Raw genomic sequence first — 12,910 nt, 5'->3', positions numbered from 1 at the left:
GTTCCCTCCAGGCCAAGGGGCTAGCATTTTTAGTAGGTGGGCGCAGAAAGGGATGATATACCTGGCACACATAGTCACGGAACAGGGACAAATTCTCTCATACTCAGAGCTCCAGACCAGGTACGGGATCCCCCCGACATATCAATTTGCATATCATCAACTGAGTCACTATGTTGCTTCCCTAGAGTGGACGGACCTCAAGGAGGATGTGGTGGAGGTTCTTTCAGAGGAGTTTACTCTGGGAGCGCAACTCTCAATACCATTAAGATTCCATCATCGACAATTGAAGGACACAACAGCAGAACTAGATTTCAGACAGATTGCACGGGAATGGTCAGGGGATCTGGGCTGCACATTTACAGAGGAAGAATGTAGATCATATTTGAAAACTATGTATAAGCAACGACTTTCTATACCCCAGAGAGAGAGGTTATATAGATGGCTGTTGAGAACACACATATCCCCTCACAGAGCGCGGAGAGCGGGTTTTGATACTGAAGGAGCCTGCCCCAGATGTAATCAGGGGGCGGCTTCTCTAGGGCATATGTTCTGGGGTTGCCCCCTGGTGGGGAGGTTCTGGAGGCAGATCATAGCGGGAATAAACCAACTGTGGAATTGCACCCTCATTTATGATCCCCTAATTTTATTTAACCGCTTTAAGCTAACAGCAGAGGCCACTGAGGGTTTTAGGGCATTTGCAAAGATGGCCATATATTTTGGAATAACCACAATATTGCAATTCTGGAGGGCAAAAGAAATACCCCCCTTACAGACATGGCGTGCACAAATGGTGCGACAAATGAGAATAGACAGGTGTGGGGTGACGGATTTAGAAAGCCCCGCGGGTCTCAGGTTTAAAGCTCAATGGGAAATGCTTTGGATTACTCTTCCGGTTAAGGCACAAAGCCTATTGCTGAATTTTTGAAGCTTCCACATTGTTCCATGGGCTTAGTCAATACTAAGTAGAGGGGCTATGGATAGCAGTAAAGATAGTACCGTATCTACTGAAAACCGGGTAGGCATGAGTAAGGGGAGATGCCACTTCCTTAACTGCCGACTTAATGTGTGTGCTAAACTACAAACACAACTGAGTATGTTCTGGAATAAAGGGGTGGGTGGATAGGGTAGGGCAAGGGAGGGATGGATAGGGTAGGGAGGTAGATAAGAGCGCTCCCTCAGATATAAATGAGTCATGAGCCTATATAATTTGAAGTTAACTAAAGGAGTTTATTTTGGAAGCACTCAGACAGATGTCTGTCAATTAATGGTTTGTTGTTACATTTATAAGATTAGAATGCGCTTAGACAAAGGGAATACCAAAGGGTCAATAGAGGGGAAGGATGGGGAGAAAATACAAATACCAAACTGTACTTTGAAAGGTTGATTTAGCCTGTTGGTTGACAATTCTATGTATCATTTTATTCTGGACAAGGAACTGTTTTATCTGTCAGTTACAACCAATAAAAATGATTTAAACTAGAATCTCAGTTTTTAAAATTTACATCTGCTCTCTTTACATCTGCTCAGTACAGAAGGACATGCGTCTCTGTTTCTATTTCTCTGGTGTTGCACTGTATGCTAAATCTTGCTTCTTGGGGGTTCAGTTTAACATTTGTCTACATATTTCTACTTTGTTTGTGGTTACTTATTCTATACTTGAGGGTATACCTGTGTTCGTGTGTGAAAAAGACGAGGTATTCTGTTAGCATTCAATGTCTGTGTAGGATTGATCTGTACTAATACAGCTTGTTTAGTTTTACAATAGATGTATTGATGTTCTACTGGCTACTGCAATATTTACTGTGTTTTGTATACCTCGGTAGAGTCCTTGTTGTTTCTGTAAGTTAGTGGTGTTATGGTAGATTAGCTCTATAGGTCCTGGGTACATTTTCTAGGTTTGGCATTATAGGTACTTCACAATAAGTTTGGAACTGCAGAATGTTTGTTTTTACTGAGATGACACCAAAATCTGAAAATTTTTTTTTGTATGGTGAGTTCCTGAAGAAATGTTCCCTTTCTGCTTTACATAAGAACATACAGTAAGAAAAGCCATACTGGAGCAGACTTATGGTCCATCTAGCCCAGTATCCTGCTTCCAGCAGTGGCCAAGCCATGTCACAAATACCTGGCAGAATCCTAACAAGATCCCGTGCTGCCATCCCCAGGCATAAGTAATGACTTTCCCCATCTCCACCTTAATAGGTGCAGTTTATGGACTTTTTCTCCAGGAACTTATCCAAACCTTTCTTAAACCCATATACGCTAACTGCTGTTACCACATTCTCTGGCAGTGAGTTCCAGAGCTTAACTATTTGTTGAGTGAAAAAATATTTCCTTCTATTAATTTTAAAAGTATAACCTGGCCAAGATGAACAGACGGATGCAGAAATGTTAAAGGCAATTAGGGAAGCAAACAAACTGGGCAACACAATAATAATGGGTGATTTCAATTACCCCGATATTGACTGGGTAAATGTAACATCGGGACACGCTAGGGAGGTAAAATTCCTTGACGAAATCAAGGACAGCTTTATGGAGCAGCTGGTACAGGAGCCGATGAGAGAAGGAAAAAATTCTAGTCCTAGTCCTTAGTGGAGCGCATGATCTGGTGCGGGAGATAATGGTGCTGGGGCCACTTGATAACAGTGATCATAATATGATCAGATTTGATATTAGCTTTGAAGTAAGTATACATAGGAAATCAAATACGTTAGCAATTAACTTTAAAAAAGGAGACTATGATAAAATGAGAAGAACGGTGAAAAGAAAACTTAGAGGAGCAACTGCGTGAGCCAAAAATGTACATCAGGCGTGGATGCTGTTCAAAAACACCATCCTGGAAGCCCAGGCCAAATATATTCCACGTATTAAAAAAGGAGGACGGAAGACCTAACGACAGTCGGCGTGGTTAAAAAATGAGGTGAAGGAAGCTATTAGAGCTAAAAGAAAATCCTTCAGAAAATGGAAGTGGCGATAGGGAAGAAGCTGGAAACTACAGGCCGGTAAGCCTCACCTCGGTTATTGGAAAAGTAATGGAAGCGATGCTGAAGGAAAGGATAGTGAATTTCCTGGAAACCAATAAGTTGCAAGATCCGAGACAACATGGTTTTACCAAAGGGAAATCATGCCAAACGAATCTCATTAAATTCTTTGATTGGGTGACCCGAGAACTGAATCAGGGACGAGCTATAGACGTAATCTACTTAGATTTCAGCAAAGCTTTTGACATGGTTCCCCACAGGAGGCTCTTAAATAAACTGGACGGGCTGAAGATAGGACCTGAAGTGGTGAACTGGATTTGGAACTGGTTGACGGACAGACGCTAGAGGGTGGTGGTTAATGGAATTCGCTTGGATGAGGGAAAGGCAGTGCTTTTTTTGTGCCGGTACGCAACAGTACGGCATACCGGCACCTTTTTGTTTTTGCTCCCCCCGCCCTGTGAGTCCATGTCCCGCACGCAGTGCCAGCCCCCATTTCCGGCCGCTGTTGAGCAGCAGCGGCCGCAAGAAGCAGCAGCAGCCGCTACACAAAGAAAAAGATTTTTTTAAAAAAACTTCAAACCTGGCTGAAACGCGGCACCCCGGCACTGTAGACAACCATTAGGTATTGGCTTTTGCCCCGCAGCCGCTCCTCCTCTTGCCTCTACATCACTGCGCTCCTCCGGGGTCTTCCTCCAGGGGCAGTGACGTAGAGGCAAGAGGAGGAGCGGCTGCGGGGCAACAGCCAATGCCTAATGGCTGTCTACAGTGCCGGGGTGCCGCATTTCAGCCAGGTTTCAATTTTTTTTCTAAATCTTCTTTTTCTGTGTGTAGCGGCCGCTGCTGCTCAACAGGAGAAGCAGCAGCGGCCGGAAATAGGGGCTGGTGCCGCGTGCGTCGCGACTTCGCGCCGTTCGCGGGAAACTTGGCAGGGAGAGGGAAACCAACAGAGGGAATGATTGGGGAGAGAGAGAAAGAGGGAAACCAACAGAGGGAAGGATTGGGGAGGGAGAGAGAGAGAGGGAAAACAACAGAGGGAAGGATTGGGGAGAGAGAGAAAGAGGGAAAACAACAGAGGGAAGGATTGGGGAGCGAGAGAAAGAGGGAAACCAACAGAGGGAAGGATTGGGGAGAGAGAGAGAGAGGGAAAACAACAGAGGGAAGCATTGGGGAGAGAGAGAGGGAAAACAACAGAGAGAAGGATTGGAGAGAGAGAGAAAGAGGGAAACCAACAGAGGGAAGGATTGGGGAGAGAGAGAAAGAGGGAAACCAACAGAGGGAAGGATTGAGGAGAGAGAGAGAGAGGGAAAACAACAGAGGGAAGGATTGTGGAGAGAGAGAAAGAGGGAAAACAGAGGGAAGGATTGGGGAGAGAGAGAGGGAAAACAACAGAGGGAAGGATTGGGGAGAGAGAGAGAGGGAAAACAACAGAGAGAAGGATTGGGGAGAGAGAGGGAAAACAACAGAGAGAAGGATTGGGGAGAGAGAGAAAGAGGGAAAACAACAGAGGGAAGGATTGGGGAGAGAGAGAAAGAGGGAAAACAGAGGAAAACAACAACGTAATCTACTTAGATTTTAGCAAAGCTTTTGACACGGTTCCTCACAGGAGGCTCTTAAATAAACTAGATGGGCTGAAGATAGGTCCTGAAGTGGTGAACTGGATTAGGAACTGGTTGACGGACAGACGACAGAGGGTGGTGGTAAATGGAGTTCGCTCGGAGGGAAAGGTGAGTAGCGGAGTGCCTCAAGGATCGGTGCTGGGGCCGATTCTGTTCAATATATTTGTGAGTGACATTGCCGAAGGGTTAGAAGGTAAAGTTTGCCTATTTGCGGATGATATTAAGATTTGCAACAGAGTGGACGCACGGGAGGGAGTGGAAAGCATGAAAAGGGATCTGAGGAAGCTAGAAGAATGGTCTGAGGTTTGGCAATTAAAATTCAATGCGAAGAAATGCAAAGTGATGCATTTAGGGACTAGAAGCCCACAAGAGACGTATGTGTTAGGCGGGGAGAGTCTGATAGGTACTGAGGGGGAGAGGGATCTTGGGGTGATAGTATCCGAGGATCTGAAGGCGACGAAACAGTGTGACAAGGCAGTGGCCGTAGCGAGAAGGTTGCTAGGCTGTATAGAGAGAGGTGTGATCAGCAGAAGAAAGGAAGTGTTGATGCCCCTGTACAAGTCGTTGGTGAGGCCCCACCTGGAGTATTGTGTTCAGTTTTGGAGGCCGTACCTTGCGAAGGATGTTAAAAAAATGGAAGCGGTGCAAAGAAAAGCTACGAGAATGGTATGGGATTTGCGTTCAAAGACGTATGACCAAAGACTTGCTGACCTGAACATGTATACCCTGGAGGAAAGGAGGAACAGGGGTGATATGATACAGACGTTCAAATACTTGAAAGGTATTAATCCGCAAAAAAATCTTTTCCGGAGATGGGAAGGCGGTAGAACGAGAGGACATGAAATGAGATTGAAGGGGGGCAGACTCAAAAAAAGATGTCAGGAAGTATTTTTTCACGGAGAGGGTGGTGGATGCTTGGAATGCCCTCCCGTGGGAGGTGGTGGAGATGAAAACGGTAACGGAATTCAAACATGCGTGGGATATGCATAAAGGAATCCTGTGCAGCAGGAATGGATCCTCAGAAGCTTAGCTGAAATTGGGTGGCGGAGCAGGTGGGGGGAAGAGGGGTTGGTGGTTGGGAGGCTAGGATAGGGGAGGGCAGACTTATACGGTCTGTACCAGAGCCGGTGATGGGAGACGGGACTGGTGGTTGGGAGGCGGGAAATACTGCTGGGCAGACTTATACGGTCTGTGCCCTGAAAAAGACAGGTACAAATTCAAGATATGAGTTTATCTTGGGCAGACTAGATGGACCATGCAGGTCTTTTTCTGCCGTCATCTACTATGTTACTATGATTGGGGAGAGAGAGGGAAAACAACAGAGGGAAGGATTGGGGAGAGAGAGAAAGAGGGAAAACAAAAGAGGGAAGGATTGGGGAGAGAGGGAAAAAACAGATGGAAGGATGGGGAGAGAGGGGAAAAACGGAAGGATGGGGAGAGAGAGAGAGGGAAAAACAGATGGAAGGATGGGGAGAGAGAGAGGGAAAACAGAAGGATAGGGAGGTTAACAGTGATCATAATATGATCAGATTTGATATTAGCTTTGAAGTAAGTATACAGTACATAGGAAATCAAATACGTTAGCAATTAACTTTAAAAAAGGAGACTATGATAAAATGAGAAGAACGGTGAAAAGAAAACTTAGAGGAGCAACTGCGAGGGTCAAAAATGTACATCAGGCGTGGATGCTGTTCAAAAACACCATCCTGGAAGCCCAGGCCAAATATATTCCACGTATTAAAAAAGGAGGACGGAAGACCTAACGACAGCCGGCGTGGTTAAAAAATGAGGTGAAGAAAGCTATTAGAGCTAAAAGAAAATCCTTCAGAAAATGGAAGTGGCCATAGGGAAGAAGCTGGAAACTACAGGCCGGTAAGCCTCACCTCGGTTATTGGAAAAGTAATGGAAGCGATGCTGAAGGAAAGGATAGTGAATTTCCTGGAAACCAATAATTTGCAAGATCCGAGACAACATGGTTTAACCAAAGGGAAATCGTGCCAAACGAATCTCATTAAGTTCTTTGATTGGGTGACCGGAGAACTGAATCAGGGACGAGCTATAGACGTAATCTACTTAGATTTCAGCAAAGCTTTTGACATGGTTCCCCACAGGAGGCTCTTAAATAAACTGGACGGGCTGAAGATAGGACCTGAAGTGGTGAACTGGATTTGGAACTGGTTGACGGACAGACGCCAGAGGGTGGTGGTTAATGGAATTCGCTTGGATGAGGGAAAGGCAGTGCTTTTTTTGTGCCAGTACGCAACGGTACGGCGTACCGGCACCTTTTTGTTTTTGCTCCCCCCGCCCCGTGAGTCCATGTCCCGCACGCAGTGCCAGCCCCCATTTCCGGCCGCTGCTGCTTCTCCTGTTGAGCAGCAGCGGCCGCAAGAAGCAGCAGCGGCCGCTACACAAAGAAAAAGATTTTTTTAAAAAACTTCAAACCTGGCTGAAACGCGGCACCCCGGCACTGTAGACAACCATTAGGTATTGGCTGTTGCCCCGCAGCCACGCCTCCTCTTGCCTCTACATCACTGCGCTCCTCCGGGGTCTTCCTCCAGGGGCAGTGACGTAGAGGCAAGAGGAGGAGCGGCTGCGGGGCAACAGCCAATGCCTAATGGCTGTCTACAGTGCCGGGGTGCCGCATTTCAGCCAGGTTTCAATTTTTTTTCTAAATCTTCTTTTTCTGTGTGTAGCGGCCGCTGCTGCTCAACAGGAGAAGCAGCAGCGGCCGGAAATAGGGGCTGGTGCCGCGTGCGTCGCGACTTCGCGCCGTTCGCGGGAAACTTGGCAGGGAGAGGGAAACCAACAGAGGGAAGGATTGGGGAGAGAGAGAAAGAGGGAAACCAACAGAGGGAAGGATTGGGGAGAGAGAGAGAGAGAGAGGGAAAACAACAGAGGGAAGGATTGGGGAGAGAGAGAGCGGGAAAACAACAGAGGGAAGGATTGGGGAGAGAGAGAGAGGGAAAACAACAGAGGGAAGGATTGGGGAGAGAGAGAGGGAAAGGGAAAACAACAGAGAGAAGGATTGGGGAGAGAGAGAAAGAGGGAAACCAACAGAGGGAAGGATTGGGGAGAGAGAGAAAGAGGGAAACCAACAGAGGGAAGGATTGGGGAGAGAGAGAAAGAGGGAAACCAACAGAGGGAAGGATTGGGGAGGGAGAGAGAGAGAGGGAAACCAACAGAGGGAAGGATTGGGGAGAGAGAGAGAGAGGGAAAACAACAGAGGGAAGGATTGGGGAGAAAGAGGGAAACCAACAGAGGGAAGGATTGGGGAGAGAGAGAGAGAGGGAAAACAACAGAGGGAAGGATTGGGGAGAAAGAGGGAAACCAACAGAGGGAAGGATTGGGGAGAGAGAGAGAGAGGGAAAACAACAGAGAGAGGATTGGGGAGAGAAAGAAAGAGGGAAAACAACAGAGGGAAGGATTGGGGAGAGAAAGAGGGAAAACAACAGAGGGAAGGATTGGGGAGAAAGAGGGAAACAACAGAGGGAAGGATTGGGGAGAGAGAGGGAAAACAACAGAGGGAAGGATTGGGGAGAGAGAGAGAGAGGGAAAACAAAAGAGGGAAGGATTGGGGAGAGAGAGAAAGAGGGAAAACAAAAGAGGGAAGGATTGGGGAGAGAGAGGGGGAAAACAGATGGAAGGATGGGGAGAGAGGGAAAAACAGATGGAAGGATGGGGAGAGAGAGGGAATAACAGATGGAAGGATTGGGGAGAGAGGGGAAAAACAGATGGAAGGATTGGGGGGAGAGAGGGAAAAACACAGATGGAAGGATGGGGAGAGAGAGGGGGAAAACAGATGGAAGGATGGGGAAAGAGAGGGAAAACAGATGGAAGGATGGGGAGAGAGAGGGGGGAAAAACAGATGGAAGGATGGGAAGATAGAGAGGGAAAACGGAAGGATAGGGAGAGAAAGAGGGAAGACGCTGGATGGAAGAATGCAGAAAGAAATAGGGGAGACACTGGAAGGATGGGGAGAGAAAGCAGAGCTGCTGGATGGAAAAGGGGAATAGAGAAAGACTGGAGAATAAGAGGAAGGGGCATGGGGAGAACAAGGGTGAGGAAAAGATGAGAAGCCACAGGTAGATGAAGGAATTTAAAGAATGGATAGTAAGAATGAATTAAATCTGGACAGAGAGAGAGCCTGAAAAATATTGAAGAAAGCAAAGAAAAAGGAGACAAAAATGACAAATGGCACAGAAGAGTTAAGCGAAAACAAAGGAAAGCAGAATCACAGACTGGGACCAATATGGAAAGAAAAACAGTCACCAGACAACAAAGGTAGAAAAAAATAATTTTATTTTCATTTTAGTGTTTGTAATATGTCCAATTTGAGAATTTACATTGGCTGTCTTATTTTGAACTGGGTATACTGGAGCTGTAAGAGCTTACAGAGATTATTTATAATGAAAAAAAATCACGTTATTTTTTTCTCCTATAGTACTATAATATTTTCAATGATGTCTGTTTATATGCACCATGGCTGGTATACGGGGTGTGGTTAATGTGGGTGTGGCTATCATAGGGGTGGAGCCATATGTGGTGACCCCACCCATAATGAGTACCGGCACCTTTTTTTCTACAAAAAAAGCACTGGGGAAAGGTGAGTAGTGGAGTGCCTCAGGGATCGGTGCTGGGGCCGATTCTGTTCAATATATTTGTGAGTGACATTGCCGAAGGGTTAGAAGGTAAAGTTTGCCTATTTGCGGATGATACTAAGATCTGTAACAGAGTGGACACCTGGGAGGGAGTGGAAAACATGAAAAAGGATCTCAGGAAGCTAGCAGAATGGTCTAAGGTTTGGCAATTAAAATTCAATGCAAAGAAATGCAAAGTGATGCACCTTAGGGAGTAGAAATCCACAGGAGACGTATGTGTTAGGCGGGGAGAATCTGATAGGTACGGACGGGGAGAGGGATCTTGGGGTGATAGTATCTGAGGATCTGAAGGCGACGAAACAGTGTGACAAGGCGGTGGCCGTAACTAGAAGGTTGCTAAGCTGTATAGAGAGAGGTGTGACCAGCAGAAGAAAAGAGGTTTTAATGCCCCTGTATAAGTCGTTGGTGAGGCCCCACCTGGAGTATTGTGTTCAGTTTTGGAGGCCGTATTTTGCTAAGGATGTAAAAAGAATTGAAGCGGTGCAAAGAAAAGCTACAAGAATGGTATGGGATTTGCGCTACAAGACGTATGAGGAGAGACTTGCTGACCTGAACATGTATACCCTGGAGGAAAGGAGAAACAGGGGTGATATGATACAGACATTCATATATTTGAAAGGTATTAATCCGCAAACGAACCTTTTCCGGAGATGGGAAGGCGGTAGAACTAGAGGACATGAAATGAGATTGAAGGGGGGCAGACTCAAGAAAAATGTCAGGAAGTATTTTTTCACGGAGAGAGTGGTGGATGCTTGGAATGCCCTCCCGCGGGAGGTGGTGGAGATGAAAACGGTAACGGAATTCAAACATGCTTGGGATAAACATAAAGGAATCCTGTTCCGAAGGAAGGAATCCTCAGGAGCTTAGCGGAGATTGGATGGCAGAGGCGGGGCTGGTGGTTGGGCAGACTTATACGGTCTGTGCCCTAAAAAAGACAGATACAAATCAAGGGGCTGGTGGTTGGGAGGCGGGGCTAGTGCTGGGCAGACTTATACGGTCTGTGCCCTGAAAGAGACAGATACAAATCAAGGTAAGGTATACACAAAAAGTAGCACATATGAGTTATCTTGTTGGGCAGACTGGATGGACCGTGCAGGTCTTTTTCTGCCGTCATCTACTATGTTACTATGACTGAAAATAATAACAAACAGCATAAGGAATGTCAAGTCAAATGCAAAGCGCTGATAAGGAAAGCTAAGAGGGACTTTGAAAAAAAGATTGCGTTGGAGGCAAAAACACATAGTAAAATTTTTTTTTTAGGTATATTAAAAGCAGGAAGCCAGCAAAAGAATCGGTTGGACCGCTAGATGACCGAGGAGTAAAAGGGGCAATCAGGGAATACAAAGCCGTAGCGGAGAGATTAAATGACTTCTTTGCTTCAGTCTTCACCGAGGAAGATTTGGGAGTGATACTGGTGCTAGAAATGGTATTCAAAGCTGACGAGTTGGAGAAACTTAATGAATTCTCTGTAAACCTGGAGGATGTATGGGGCAGTTCTACAAACTGAAGAGTAGCAAATCTCCTGGACCGGATGGTATTCATCCCACAGTACTGATAGAACTGAAAAATGAGCTTGCAGAGCTATTGTTAGAAATATGTAATTTATCCTTAAAATCGAGTGTGGTACCGGAAGACTGGAGGGTGGCCAATGTAATGCCGATTTTTAAAAAAGATTCCAGAGGAGATCTGGAAAATTATAGGCCGGTGAGTCTGCCGTCGGTGCTGGGCAAAATGGTAGAGACTATTAGTAAGAACAAAATTACAGAGCATATTCAAAAGCATGGAATAATGAGACAAAGTCAACATGGATTTAGAGAAGGGAAATCTTGCCTCACCAATCTACTACATTTTTTTGAAGCGGTGAACAAGCATGTGGATAAAGAGGAGATGGTTGATATTGTGTATCTGGATTTTCAGAAGGCGTTTGACAAAGTACCTCATGAAAGACTCCAGAGGAAATTGGAGAGTCATGGGATAGGAGGTAGTGTTATATTGCAGATTAAAAACTGGTTAAAAGATAGAAAACAGAGAGTAGGATTAAATGGTCATTATTCTCAATGGAGAAGGGTAGTTAGTGGGGTTCCCCAGGGGTCTGTGCTGGGACCGCTGCTTTTTATCATATTTATAAATGACCTAGAGATGGGAGTAACTAGTGAGGTAATTAAATTTGCTGATGACACAAACTTATTCAAAGTCGTTAAATCGTGGGAGGATTGTGAAAAATTACAAGAGGACCTTATGAGACTGGGAGACTGGGCGTTTAAATGGCTGATGACATTTAATGTGAGCAAGTGCAAAGTGATGCATGTGGGAAAGAGGAACCCGAATTATAGCTACATCATGCAAGATTCCACGTTAAGAGTCACAGACCAAGAAAGGGATCTAGGTGTCGTTGTTGATGATACAGTGGTGGAAATAAGTATTTGATCCCTTGCTGATTTTGTAAGTTTGCCCACTGACAAAGACATGAGCAGCCCATAATTGAAGGGTAGGTTATTGGTAACAGTGAGAGATAGCACATCACAAATTAAATCCGGAAAATCACATTGTGGAAAGTATATGAATTTATTTGCATTCTGCAGAGGGAAATAAGTATTTGATCCCCCACCAACCAGTAAGAGATCTGGCCCCTACAGACCAGGTAGATGCTCCAAATCAACTCGTTACCTGCATGACAGACAGCTGTCGGCAATGGTCACCTGTATGAAAGACACCTGTCTACAGACTCAGTGAATCAGTCAGACTCTAACCTCTACAAAATGGCCAAGAGCAAGGAGCTGTCTAAGGATGTCAGGGACAAGATCATACACCTGCACAAGGCTGGAATGGGCTACAAAACCATCAGTAAGACGCTGGGCGAGAAGGAGACAACTGTTGGTGCCATAGTAAGAAAATGGAAAGAAGTACAAAATGACTGTCAATCGACAAAGATCTGGGGCTCCACGCAAAATCTCACCTCGTGGGGTATCCTTGATCATGAGGAAGGTTAGAAATCAGCCTACAACTACAAGGGGGAACTTGTCAATGATCTCAAGGCAGCTGGGACCACTGTCACCACGAAAACCATTGGTAACACATTACGACATAACGGATTGCAATCCTGCAGTGCCCGCAAGGTCCCCCTGCTCCGGAAGGCACATGTGACGGCCCGTCTGAAGTTTGCCAGTGAACACCTGGATGATGCCGAGAGTGATTGGGAGAAGGTGCTGTGGTCAGATGAGACAAAAATTGAGCTCTTTGGCATGAACTCAACTCGCCGTGTTTGGAGGAAGAGAAATGCTGCCTATGACCCAAAGAACACCGTCCCCACTGTCAAGCATGGAGGTGGAAATGTTATGTTTTGGGGGTGTTTCTCTGCTAAGGGCACAGGACTACTTCACCGCATCAATGGGAGAATGGATGGGGCCATGTACCGTACAATTCTGAGTGACAACCTCCTTCCCTCCGCCAGGGCCTTAAAAATGGGTCGTGGCTGGGTCTTCCAGCACGACAATGACCCAAAACATACAGCCAAGGCAACAAAGGAGTGGCTCAGGAAGAAGCACATTAGGGTCATGGAGTGGCCTAGCCAGTCACCAGACCTTAATCCCATTGAAAACTTATGGAGGGAGCTGAAGCTGCGAGTTGCCAAGCGACAGCCCAGAACTCTTAATGA

This window comes from Microcaecilia unicolor, chromosome 8 (assembly GCF_901765095.1).
Source record: "Microcaecilia unicolor chromosome 8, aMicUni1.1, whole genome shotgun sequence".
NCBI lineage: Eukaryota > Metazoa > Chordata > Amphibia > Gymnophiona > Siphonopidae > Microcaecilia > Microcaecilia unicolor.
Note: the sequence above shows the minus strand (reverse complement) of the source record.